Source organism: Mesocricetus auratus, unplaced genomic scaffold, assembly GCF_017639785.1.
Source record: "Mesocricetus auratus isolate SY011 unplaced genomic scaffold, BCM_Maur_2.0 Super-Scaffold_4256, whole genome shotgun sequence".
In the NCBI taxonomy this organism is placed as follows: domain Eukaryota; kingdom Metazoa; phylum Chordata; class Mammalia; order Rodentia; family Cricetidae; genus Mesocricetus; species Mesocricetus auratus.
In genome coordinates, this window is record NW_024429182.1 from 346863 (window position 1) to 360749 (window position 13887).

Below are 13887 nucleotides of genomic sequence, written 5' to 3' on the forward strand. Positions count from 1 at the left end.
CCAAATCCTGTAGCTCCAGGTCTTAGGTCAAAGGACTTAGATGGTAGTTTGGCTCTCTCATTCCTTTCTGCATTGTTGACTGCAACATAGTTCATTCTCTTTGCTCTCTGCATCTCTGCCTGGTGGATGTCTTGTTATACGAATTTGGCACCTCCAACATCCTATGTTCTCCAACAAAATTAGGCTTGACTTTCATAGCTTCACACAGTGACCTCTCTGGGCTTCCATGCAAGGGACTCTACTGCCACAAGCCTGACCTCAGAAGGTTTCCTTAACCTGAGAGGAAGAGTACATGACCCTTTACTCCTGTATCTTTCATGATTCTAAAAGCAGTACTATGTAGCAAATGCTGCCAAGTTTGTCTACTCACTTACCACTTTATTTGAATTACATTTGTGTTTCAGGATTTCCCACCCGGTTCCACAACCACCTTGCCCCAAATGAACACACAGATGCTATATTAATTATTAAATTGTTGGTCGATGACTAGGGCTTCTTATTGGCTAGTTTTGTCTTAATTATTAACCCATAACTACTAATCTATGTATTTCTACATGGTTTTATCTTATCTGAGAACACCTGGCTCACATGCCACTCCTCTCTGCATACACTTCCCAGAATTGTCCTTGTCTCCTAGCCCCGCCTATCTCCCTGCCTGGCCAATCAGTGTTTTATTCATTAACCAATAAGAGAAACATATGTACAGAAGACATCCCCATCATATTTGCATAAACTTTGATGTGTCAATGCTTTTTAGGAACAGTCCTAATCCCTTAGACCTTTTTTACAAATTGCTGGATTAGCTGGCTAGGGTCTTGCCCTGAGGGCATCACTCCCTTTATTCCATTTCTTTTTTTGGGGGGGGGGTTTCGAGACAGGGTTTCTCTGTGGCTTTGGAGGCTGTCCTGGAACTTGCTTGGTAGTCCAGGCTGGTCTCAAACTAACAGAGATCCGCCTGCCTCTGCCTCCCGAGTGCTGGGATTAAAGGCATGCGCCACCAACACCTGGCCTATTCCATTTCTTTTTTTCTCTTTCAGCACAACCATGGCACCAAATTAAATTTCCTGGTGCTCTTTTTCTCCTCAAACTGTACATTTTTTATTTCTTTTTGTCCCACTTGCTCTTTTCATTGTGGATCACTAGCTAGGAGTGATGCATGCCTTTAATCCCAGCACTCGGGAGGCAGAGGCAGGCGGATCTCTGTGAGTTCGAGGCCAGCCTGGTCTACAGAGTGAGTTCCAGGACAGCCTCCAAAACAATACAGAGAAACACTATCTCAAAAAAAAAAAAACAAAACAAAAAGGCAGAGCCACATTCTTTGCCAAAATATCAAAGAATGATCACTAACCCAGTTGCTAATATCATTCCCTTCTGAAACCTCTTGAGCTGGGCCTCTATAATCCACATTGCTCTCAGCACTTTTGTCTTCCAAGCTCCTACTAGGATGGTGAATTAAGCCGAGTGTACAGTGTTCAGCCATTTACTAATCCAAGTCCTGAAGTTGTCCACATTCCTCTAAAAAAAAAAACTGGTCAGGCCTGTCACAGCAAAATAGCCCACTCCCTGGTATCAATGTTGTATAAACTGAAGATATGACTTCTCCAAGGTATGGTTGAGAGGGTTTTTATTGTGTGTATGAGGGAGAATACAGCCAGAGATATCTGGAAAAGTCCAGAACAGGGAAAGAAAGTGGTAGATTAGAATGGCCAGCAGACTGGAGTAGAGCAGAGTGTGGACAAAGGAGACTAAGAGCAAGGGGCCCAAGAGAGGAAAACAAAAGAGAGTCAAAATAATAGGGTTATAAGTGATAATCTGGGGGAGAGAGGTCCATGAGCTGAAGAAGTTGAGGGTAGGGGACAGGGTGAGAAGAGCTGAGAGAGTCACAGGTACTTGTGATACTAAGTGATTCTGGAAGCTAGCATGCACTTTGGTATGCTAATAGGCAACACAGATAGCTATTTGTCCCTTCTGACAATGATATGGAAATGGCTCTTTTGGTAATGGGGAACAGGCACAAGAATGGAGGAGCGGATATTCCTATGGACCTGACAAACGTTTTCGTTGCTTTTGTATTGCTATGACAAAAACACTATTGTTAGGTTTCATGAAGCCCAGAAATGAGTTTAAACTGGACTATTTCTGGCAGTTAGATAAAAGCCATCATTCCTCATGAAGTTGTGAAACCAGTTCCCATCTGCTAAAAAAGATTCATAAACATAGCTACCTATGGTTGCATATCAAATCTCATGCCAGCACCAGGCTCTCTCAGTCCCTTCCCACAAGTACTTGTTATTTATTTCAAAGCCTCCCCCTCCTTCTTACCTTAGATTCCCCATTCTCTTTACACCCCCAGAAGCCCCTCCTGCTATTCTCACTATACTCCTTCAATTCTCTATCTCTTGCAATTCTCCCGCCTCTTGCAGATAGCCCTGGCCATGTGCAGTCTGTTTCTCTTTCTCACTTACAGAAGAAAGTATTTGATTTGTGGTTTATGGTTTCAGAGCATTAATCAATGACCATCATGGAGGGGACAGGGCACTAACACGGTAACTGAAAACTTACATATGACCCACAGACATAAGGCAGAGAAAAAGAGAGGGAGAGAGAAACAGACAGACAGGAGAGAGGAAGGGAAGGATGGAGAGAGAGGGAGACGAGAGAGAGAGAGAGAGAGAGAGAGAGAGAGAGAGAGAGAGAGAGAGAGAGAGAGAGAGAGAGAGAGGGAGAGGGAGAGGGGGAGGGGGAGAGAGGGGGGAGGGAGAGAGGGAGAGGGAGAGGGAGAGAACTGGGAATGGTGTGGGCTTTTGAAATCTCAAAGCCCATCCCAGGGGACACACCTCCTCCAACAAGGCTACACTCCTAATCCTTCCCAAATTAACAGTTCCACAAGCTGGAGACCAAGCATTAAAATATATGAGCCTATGGGGGCCGTCCTCATTCAAACCACCACAGGGAGCAAGGGTCTTCTAGGCAGGAGGCATGAATAACAAAGGCAAAAGAGAATGAAGGAGGCCAACACACTGGAACCTGAAGGTGAGTGGCAGTAAGGAGCCCAAAGCCCCTCTGACAAGCTAAGGACTCTGTTGTTAATGTGGTGTAGAATATCGGTAAGACTTTGAAGAGTGACAGGATGGACATTGCAACTCATGTCTGTATGTAGGAGAATCATGAATTCAAGCCCAGCCTGGGTTACTGTGATGGTTTGAATAGGAATGACTGTCATAGACTCATGTGTTTATGTATTTGATCTGTAGAGAGTGGCACTATTAGGAGGCAAGGCCCTGTTGGAGTAGATGTGGCTTTGTTGGAAGAAGTGTGCCACTAGGGGGTGGGCTTTGAGGTTCCAGAAGCTCAAGCCAGTTCTTGTAGCCAAAGTTCCTGCAGAGTTCTGCTGCTGGTTTGATTCCAGAATGTTAGCACCAGGCTTTGATCTGCCTTTTGTGACTGCTACCTTTTGTGTACAGTACCTTCTGTTTGAAGTATGTAAATCTTATCTGAGAGTTTCCTAAAAGGTTCAAAGCCTATGCAAAACTTGGTTACTGGAGGACTCAGGGAGCAGAGATGTCCTGTGGCTGGGAATTGTCTCTTTGGGGAGATTCAGATAAGAGGTTTTGGTATTTGGAAATTGATTTGGTAAAGGTGTGAATTGTATACAATAAAAAAAAAAAACTTTGCAAAGGGAAGGTTGAGTTCCCTGCAGTCACAAAGGCTAAAATTCATCTAGAGTGTCCCTGTTTCTTCAACGCCCAACACGACAAGTTCACTTCTTGCTGCTTGCAGATCAAGATGCAGAATTCCCAGCTCCTTCTCCAACACCATATCTGCCTACATACCACCATGCTTTCCACCATGACCAGTATGGACTAAACCTCTGAACTGTAAGCCAGCACCAATTAAACGTTTTCCTTTATAAGAGTTGCTGTTTTACGCCGGGCGTTGGTGGCACACGCCTTTAATCCCAGCACTCAGGAGGCAGTGACAGGCAGATCTCTGTGAGTTCGAGACCAGCCTGGTCTACAAGAGCTAGTTCCAGGACAGCCTCCAAAGCCACACCCTGTCTTGAAAAACCAAAAAGAAAAAAAAAAGAAAGAAAGAAAGAAAGAAAAGAGTTGCCGTGGTTGCTGAGCAGTGGTGGTGCATATCTTTAATCCTAGCCTTCAGGAGGCAGAGGCAGGTGGATCTCAATGAGTTCAAGGCCAGCCTGGTCTACAAAGTGAGTTTCAGGACAGCCAGAGCTACACAGAGAAACCCTGTCTTGGAAAAGAAGAAAAAAAGAGTAAGAGTTGCTGTGGTCATGGTGTCTCTTCACAGCAATAAAAACCCTAACTAAAACAGATGGTGGTGGCATACGACCATACTCCCAGCATTTGGGAGACAGAGAAAGGCAGATCTCTGTGAGTTCAGGCCAGCCTGGTCTACAAAGTGAGTTTCAGGACAGCCGGGGCTGCTACACAGAGAAAACCTGTCTCAAACAAAAACCCACCCTGGCTATGACAGCCATAGCATGATATGAGACCTTGCCTCGACTACCTTACATTTCCTTCAAAAAGAAAAAAAGACTGATAGTAACTTACCCTAGGAATCATTCTGGGTCTTTCGCTTCACTGTAGGACTCCCAAACTGGGGGAGCACAAAGGGCCAGCTGGACTGGATCTGTGACTCAGTAGAGGGTACAGCCAATTGGACAAGGCTGTATGCTAAAGACTACGGTACCGCAAGTGTGTTTCTGGGCATAATGGGAATACTGAGGCAGGTTCCCTTTACACAGCTGTGGAGAGAACTGCTGAAGGCTATAGCAGAGTGACCCAGGTGAACTAGGAAACTGAAAAGCAGAGCCACTTAAACTGACAAAAAGGAGTCTTGAGTTCCTGGGTGGGAAAACAAGGGTTGACACCTTTCAAATGGATCCAAATGGATGGTCATGGCGCCAGCTCCAATGGGTTCTGCCTGTGTCTTAGTGTTTGTATTGCTGTGAAGAGACACCATGATCACAGCAGCTCTTATAAAGGAACACATTTAATTGGGCTTAGTCCATTATCATCATGGCAAAAAGCATGATGACATGCAGGCAGACATGGTGCTGGGGAAGGAACTGGGAATGCTACATCTGGATCTGAAGAGGCTGTGAGTTTGGCTTGAACTTCTTAGACCTCAAAGTCCACTCCCAGGGACATGTCTCCCCCAAAAGCCACACCTGCTCCAACAAGGCCACACCTCCTACTAGTGTCACTCCCCATGGGCCATTTTATTCAAACCACCACACCCTGACTCACTCATTTCTTTCCATTTTCAGCAAGTTCTTAAGATTAGTACAAGTACTATCCCCCTTTTCCAGATGAAAAATAAATACACCTGGAAATAATGACATGACCGGAATCACATAGATAGGTGTTGTTTAGGGGCTCCAGCTCTGGACTCTGAAGTCCTGCTGAAAACCATGCACACTCTACGCACAAATTCAAGTGCATACCAACTAGTCCGTCTATCCTGACACTGGAGACATGGAATGAGAGAAAGCAGGGAAGGCCTATTTGACTCTGTGATCTGGCTTTCAACAAAAGAAGTGGATTTCGCCAGGCTGCAGTGGCACACACCTTTAATCCCAGCACTCAGGAGGCAGAGGCAGGCAGATCTCTGTGAGTTTAAGACCAGCCTGGTGTACAAGAGCTAGTTCCAGGACAGCCTCCAAAGCCACAGAGAAACTCGGTCTCAAAAACAAAACAAACAAGCAAAAAAAGTAGATTTGACCCATTGGTGCAAAAAAAAAAAAAAAATCAAAAACAAAAAAAAAAAACCACAGCGCTCATCTTAAAGGGAGTAAGAGATAAGTTTATTCTGGAGTCATTTTGAGTGATGACAGCCTGGGAACACAGATTTAGATTGTCCCAAATCCCATGTTCTAATGTGGAAGTCGTTTCACAAAGTTTTAATAGTTTTACAGAACAGAGGAAGTCATAAATCAAGGGGAGCTTCAATTAAACTGGTGGGTTCATCGGAGAGGCAGACTCAGGAGATGGAGGAAGCCCTCTCAAGTAGCTTTTGATTTGGTAGAAGCTGGTTACCTGCTAAATCAATAGATTCTAAAAGAATTTTTTATCTATTGTCACAAGATGTTAGATCTGACACAGAGGTGAGTAAGGAATGACTTTTTGGAACGCAGCTTTCCAGTCTCTCCACAGTACTGAAATTATAATCGGTCAATCAGTCTCTGCAGTCAATCCTTTTGGTTTTCATTCATAGACCCAGGGCTGGAAAGAAACCAAACCAAACCTAACTGGTCTGGCTGAGGGTTTGGCGCACTCTACCCAGAGTCAGCTTCTCCACACTTGCTTCAGTGAGCTACACTTTTGGAACTCTCAATAGCCATTTTAGTAAATGGTATGACATTTTTTTATTTTTCACTGAGCTACGAAAATTATGTAGCTGGCTCTGACTTGACCCAACTCGTGTACACTTGACTTTTGTTTTATTTTTTTGCTTGCTTTTTTTTCCCAGACAGGGCTGTCCTGGAACTCACTCTGCAGACCAGGCTGGCTGAAAACTCAGAGATCTGCCTCCCTCTGCGCTCTTGCAACGCTTACACGGTCTCCTTACAGCGTCTCCGTAGTCAAGTGGAGAGGTGAAGTAAGATTGAACGCCTCTGTACCCGGAAGCTACAGATTCTTCTAAGGTTGAGAAATAGAACAAAGAAGACTCCCGCCTACAGCAGAGAAGGGCGCACCCTAACTGCGGAGCGTTGGGCTGGGGGTCAGGACACACCGGTAGGCGCCTCCCCTGGCGCCATTAGGCGCTCAGGGCCAGCACCACCCTCGCGTAAATTCCGGGAAAAGGAGGAGGCATTTGCTGGAGTCTCCGAGGGCTTCCTGGCGCTGCGTCCATACGGAGCCCAACCTGCCCTCCTGGATTTCCAAACGCCAAGTGCTCCGGGACCAGCGTTGGGGGAGGGGCTGAGAGAGGGTTGATCTTGACTGGCAACGTGACTACCCTGACTATCCCTTCCTCTCAGAGATAGTCTTGGACGCCGCATCCCACTTCAGGTTTCTGGAGGGTAGAGGGGAAATCCAAGCTTGTCAGTGGTCCGCGGCCTGCATCTCTTAGGTCCCAGTTTAGGTTGGAGAAGGCCACAAAGTCACTTAGTCAGTATGCCCCTGCCAAAATGAACTGTGACTATCCTGTTAAGTCATATTTCTTTTTTTTTTTTTTTTTTTTTTTTTGGTTTTTCGAGACAGGGTTTCTCTGTGGCTTTGGAGGCTGTCCTGGAACTCACTTTGTAGACCAGGCTGGCCTCGAACTCACAGGGATCCGCCTGCCTCTGCCTCCCGAGTGCTGGGATTAAAGGCGTGCGCCACCAACGCCCGGCTCCGGCCCTTTTTTTTTTTTTTAGAAGATTTCTTCAGTGGATGGATTTATTAGATCCTGTAAATCTGTTTATTTCTATTGTAAGTATGGTTTTGTCTTAAGAAATAGTGAATTTCAGGGGCTGGAGAGATGGCTCAGAGGTTAAGAGCACTGACTGCTCTTCCAGGGGTCCTGAGTTCAATTCCCAGCAACCACATGGTGGCTCACAACTATTTACAATTCAATCTGGTGTCCTCTTCTGGCATGTAGGCAGAATACTGTATATGTAATAAATAAATAAATCTTAAAAAAAAGAAATAGTGAATTTCAAGAAAAGAGCAAAGAAAAACCAAAAATATATAATGAATTTCATGTTTTATTTATTTAGCTAGAATGATGAACAAGTTAACAGTCATTACCATTTACCTTCAGGCAGAGGCCTAGGAAGGCTGGCAGGTGTCTTTCTGTACTCTTAATTTCTGCCATATACGTGTGTGTATGTGTGTGTGTGTGTGTGTACATATAGAGTTGACACCTGATGTCTTCCTTTATTATTCTCTACCTGTTTCAAAAATTTGTTACAGGGTTTCTCACTAAACCAGAAGCTCACAGATATGGCTAGACTAAATAATTGTGTGACTATCTGTACAGTCAGATTATGGAGTATTTCTAACCCTAAACTTTTTCTTTCTATCAGTTTAGTAGTGACTGGCCCCAGAGAAAGACCAATCTGCATGTGCCTTCTACAGTCGGCCTCTTTTAGAAATCTATGTAAATGAATCACACAGTAACCTTTATATGACTTCTCTCGCTTTTGCAACTAAATCCATTTCAGTCAGTATTCCATTTTCGCTGTTGATTTTTGTTTGTTTTGAGACACATTCTCATATAGCCTAGGCTGGCCTCGAACTTGATATGTAGTATGAGATTAACATTGAACTTCTGATCCCTCTGCTTTCACTTCTTTTTATTATTAATTGTAATTCATTTTATTATTAATTTATGCATACGAGTGTTCCATCTGCATGTGCATCTGTGCACCAGAAGAGGGCACCAGATCTCACTACAGATGGTTGTGAGCCACCATGTGGTTACTGGAAATTGAACTCAGGACCTCTGGAAGAGCAGCCACTGCACTTAACCTCTGAGTTATCTCTCCAGCCACAGTTGCTGCTGCTTCTTCTTCTTGTTTGTTTTTTGTTTTTTGAGACAAGGTTTCTCTATAGGTTTGGAGTTTGTCCTGGAACTCTCTTTGAAGACTAGGCTGGCCTCAAACTCACAGAGATCCTGCCTCCCGTGTGCCGGGATTAAAGGAGTGCACCACCACCGCCCGGCTGCTGGCTGCTTCCACTTCTTAAGTGCTGAGATTGCTGGTCTGGCCACCACGCTCTCTCAGTTGTTCCTTCTTACTGTTTAGTAGTCTGTTGCTGGATGGCTTACGTTTTCATCAATATTAACTCTCCAGGGAATGGGCATTAGAGCTCTTAGGAATTAGGCTGTTCTGAACCATGACTGGCAGTGGTTGTTTGTGTGGATATGATTTGCATTGTTTGTCTCAGTTTTCACATCCAGTTTTTAGTATTTATAACGTATATGACGTATTTATAAAGCTGAAAAGTAGGGGGAAAAACATGATTTTAATCAGCCTGTTGCTTAGCTCCCCCTATCTGCAAGGCTATGGTAGGCTCAGGATATCTAAGGTCAGTCTAAGCCTAACGATGAGGTGCCTGCCTACTCCTCATGATCCTCAGGGGATGGAGATACCATCACAAACTGCATTTCTGCAGGATGGCAAGTTGAGGGTGAAAGAAAAAGTTTATCTTCCCCTTAATAATAATATGTTCACAACTGTGCGTAAGCATACAACATCCCTTTGTGGTCTCCCTGTCCCTGAAATGTTTATTTTTGTTAGCTAAACTTTTAGAACTGTGTAACCAGTGGAATCTGATTGTAATCAGGCACCTTGGATCCAATTTCAGGTAGGTAGTGTGGATTTCTCCCATTGGCCTTGAGAAGAGTGCTTCCTTCTAACAAGTGTCCTTCTAGAAAGTATAGCCTTTATACATGGGGCAGATGGGGAGTGACAGCTTTACCCATCAGTGTGGAAACAGCCCGTGCTCAGCAGCCTATATTCTCTTGTAGACTAGACTTGTCTCGAACTCACAGAGATCCGCCTGCCTCTGCCTCCCGAGTGCTGGGATTAAAGGCGTGCGCCACCAACGCCTGGCCTCAAACAGTTTACTTTATACCTTTAAAAAAATGTACTTATTGTATGGGAGTACTAGAGGGAGAGGGAACTGGGATTGGTATGTAATTTTAAATTTAATATAAATAAAATATATAAAAATTTACTTGATGTGCAAGAGAGAGAGCATGCAAGCCCACCTGCGTGTATATGTGCAAGCTCAGGTGTGTCATGGTGTGTGTATGGAGGTCAAAGGACAATTTTTGGGAATGTTTTTTTTTTCCTTCCACATGTGACTCCTAGGGTCATCAAGTTTGGCAGCAAGTGCTTTTATCTACTGAGTTATCTTGCTACCGGGCCCTCCCCCCTCCCGTGTGTGTGTGTGTGTGTGTGTGTGTGTGTGTGTGTGTGTGTCTGACTGTGATTTGGACATGGTAACCTGTTGGAAGCTCATCTCTGAAAGAAGTTGACGCTCCCTCCTTAGCAGTTGTTGACGGCCTTTAACTCTGCAGGTAGGCATGAAACATTCATCCATGCTAGAGTGTTGACTAACTGGTGTGGTCTTGTACAGGTTTGTATAGGCAGCCACGTTGCTGAAAGATCATGGATATAGCATCCCTGTAATGCTCAGAAGACACCATTTTGTGGAGTCTTCCTGGTCCTCTGTCTTTTACAGTCTTTCTTACTCTTCTTCTGTAATGTTCCCCAAGTCTTGGTTGTGTTACAGATGTCCCCATTTGGGGCTGGACACTTCACAGTCACTTATTCTCTGCTTTTGACCAACTGTTTTAACTTTGTGTATGCCTGGTGTCCAGTGGGGCAGAAGAAAGCACTGGCTCCCTGCAGCTGGAGTTACTGGTAGTTGTGAGTCACCATGTGGGCACTGGGAACCAAACCCAGGCTCTCTGCAAGAGTTGCAAGTGCTCTTAATCATTGAACCATCTACGGACCCTAAAGATTTGTTTTCTTTTGTGTGTGTGAATGGGTCTGTATGAGTTCATTCTCTCTCTCTCTCTCTCTCTCTCTCTCTCTCTCTCTCTCTCTCTCTCTCTCTCTCTCTCTCTCTCTCTCTCTCTCTCTCTCTCTCCTGTGTCTGTGTGTGTGAGATGCGGTTAGAAGGCTGGAGTTGCAGATAGTTGTGAGGCACCTGACATGGGTGCTTAGGCCTGAACTCAAGTCCTCTGCACGTGCTTTTAACATCTGAACTGTTTTGCTAGCCCACACAAAATGCTGCGAACTTTAAATGCATGCCTAGGTAAAATATGACTTTTATAGCACATTATTTTTAGTTACATAGGTGAGAGCTAGGTCTAGTAGACAGTTACCCTTGCCCGGAGAGTAGCCCATTGTGCTCACAGCTGGGATTTAGTGAGATTCCCCAGGGGTATGATGGGAACCACTTGTGAGCAGGTTATGATAGGAGGCTGGTGGCAGCGGTAAGGCTGAAAGGCAGTATGAGCCAAATTCAGGGCAAATCCTGAATTGCCTCTGGAGGCTGCTATTTTAGTTCATTCTAGGTGAGACTTTGTCTAGAAGCTGCCTAAGTATGTACTTTGGGTAATTTATTGGGGATGGTTTGATGGATTGAGGACCTCAGTGGGGTCAAATAAGTAAAATCCTTCCTGAGTTCCTCCTAGCATCAGCCCAACCATCTTGTGAACACCTGCCCCAGGAAGGCACTCATAAAGTACCTCTTTCCCAGTAAGCTTGTCCTCAGTGAGACTGCTGTGTGCTAGTCTCCGATGGGGTCCCTGGACATTGTTTCCCTCCATGTATTAAGCTGTCCTCTTCTACCAGGCTATTAGAGAAACAGCAACGTCCAGGTCAGTGCTATTTGGAACCACAGTCTTGGTCTCTGAAGTCATTATCCACTTCTTTAAAAGATAAGGGGGGGGGGGGGAGAGATGGCTCAGAGGTTAAGGGCATTGACTTCTTTTCCCAAGGTCCTGAGTTCAATCCCCAGTAACCACATGGTGGCTCATAACCATCTGTAATGAGATCTGGTACCCTCATCTGACATGCAGGGAGAACACTGTATACATAATAAATAAATAAATCTTTAAAAAAAAAAGGTAAGAGGGGTCTTTCTCTATGTGGTCAAAACACATCTAAAAACAAAACAAGAAATAAGCAAAACACTTATAAACTTGCCTAATACAAACCTAGTGGGAGGGGCAGGCATGAGGGCGTCTGTAGCCTTCCTGTAAGATGGACCAAGTAAGACAGAATTCATTTGTGAAGTGAGAAATCTAGAAGTGTTGCTGTGTGACCCTAGAGCCTAGGCTCTTTCCCCTTGACTAGCTCTATATCTGGACATGTCCACAAACCACATTCTTCCACTGTAGGTAGAGTAAAGTGGAGTGACCTTCAGGTTTTTCCAACTCTGATAATGTTATGAGCGATGCTCAATCTTCCTTTCCCTGACTCCAATGTATTTTAATAGATCCAAATTTCTCCCAGTCCAGTAGACTTACACTCCTTTGGTGAAACAAGAAATGGCACGTTAATGGGCTATGGCTAAAGAAATGTGGGTAGGGTGCTTGCCTAGCCTGAACAAACACTACATTGATAGCCTCCAGGTAGACACAAAGGTCTGGTGAGCTCATTAAGGCTTCTAGTCCCTATAGTAATCCCGTTCGTTCTCCTACTTATTTCATCTGATCCCCTACTGCAAGTATTCTGTCTGCTTCCCTAGTTCCTGACTGACAGGACCTTGACACTTCTGTTTCTTTACTCACCAAGGTCCCTTGGCAGCAACAGCTTCCTTCCCAGCATCAGTCTAGGTCTCAGGAATACCCAGCCCCTTCCCTCCTTCTCTTTCTTCTTCTGATTCTTCTTCCTCCTTCCTCTTCTTCAAGACAGAGTTTCTCTGTGTAGCTCTGACTGTCTGGAGCCCAGTGTAGACTGGGCTAGCCTCATATTCAGGCCTTAACCAGAGTGCTGTTGGCCACGGCCTACATTCTGCTGAGATGGCTCTCACCCAAACCCCATCCAAGGCTGGACTACCATTCTGCCAGCCCCTCAGACGTGACCCCCCCCCCCAACTGCTTTAATGTACTTGGCTCTTGGATGACCCACAGAACTCACCCATATCTTAGTTCAGCTCCCTACCAGTCTTGGACAATGGTGCTATCATTTACCCAGCTGTGTCTGACAGATGCTGTGGCATCTATAACCCTCACCCCAGAAGGGCACAATTTCATGTGTTAAGAACCCAAGGCGGTCTGGAGAGATGGCTCAGAGGTTAAGAGCACTGGCTGCTCTTCCAGAAGTCCTGGGTTCAATTCCCAGCAACCACATGGTGGCTCACAACCATCTGTAACAAGATCTGGTGTCCTCTTCTGGTGTGCAGGCAGAACACTGTATACTTAATAATAAATAAATAAAATTAAAAAAAAAAAAAAGAACCCAAGGCTTGGCCGGGTGGTGGTGGCACACGCCAGCACTCGGGAGGCAGAGGCAGATGGATCTCTGTGAGTTCGAGACCAAGCCTGATCTACTGAGCGAGTTCCAGGACAGGCTCCAAAACAATACAGAAAAACCCTGTCTCGAAAAAAACCAAAAAAAAAAAAAAAAAAAAAAAAGAACCCAAGGCTTGAGACACACAGGGGAGGGCCTAGGCCCTGCTCCAAATGATATGACAGGCTTTGAAGATTCCCCCATAGAAGGCCTACTCCTCCCTGGGGAGCAGAAAGGGGATGGAATAGGGAATCAGTGGGGAGCAGGGCAGGAGGGGAGGGAGAGGGAAAAGGAATTGATGTGTAAAACAAGCTTGTTTCTAATTTAAATTAAAAAAAAGAAAACAAAAAACAAAAACCCAAGGCTTTGGGTGCAGCCTCAGCTCAGTGCAACAGCACCCCCTGCTGGCAAGGCATTGCAGCTTTCTGGCTTGCTCTAGCTGCTCTCTGAACCTTCCTGCTTCTGTCTGAAGACCAAATTCTGATCCCAAACACCACTGGAAAGTCTATCCTATTCATCTCTTACCATTCCCTCCTCTTGACCTACAGGTGCCTCACATGAGTATGTGGGCTTTTCTGGTCCTTTACAGAAGCTGTGGAGGCCTTGAGAGCTCACAGCACAGAGCAAGGTACCCCTTCTGTAACATCCCGTTTCTCTTACCAGATCTGGCCCTGGTCACACTACTACAAGACCTGTTGGCTGGTCCTATTTCCTAGCAGACTGTCATTAGAGAAGAGATACACATTTGGTTACTACGGTGATATTTCCGTACTAAACTCACTGAAGGTGTGTTTTTTCAGTTTCCCTGTCTGCAGGACAATTATTCCAAAATTTGGTTTTAAAAAAGTATTACAGAAGTCCAAAAAGACAAAAGTGACCTACCACGTGGCTTAGTGTAGCCACTG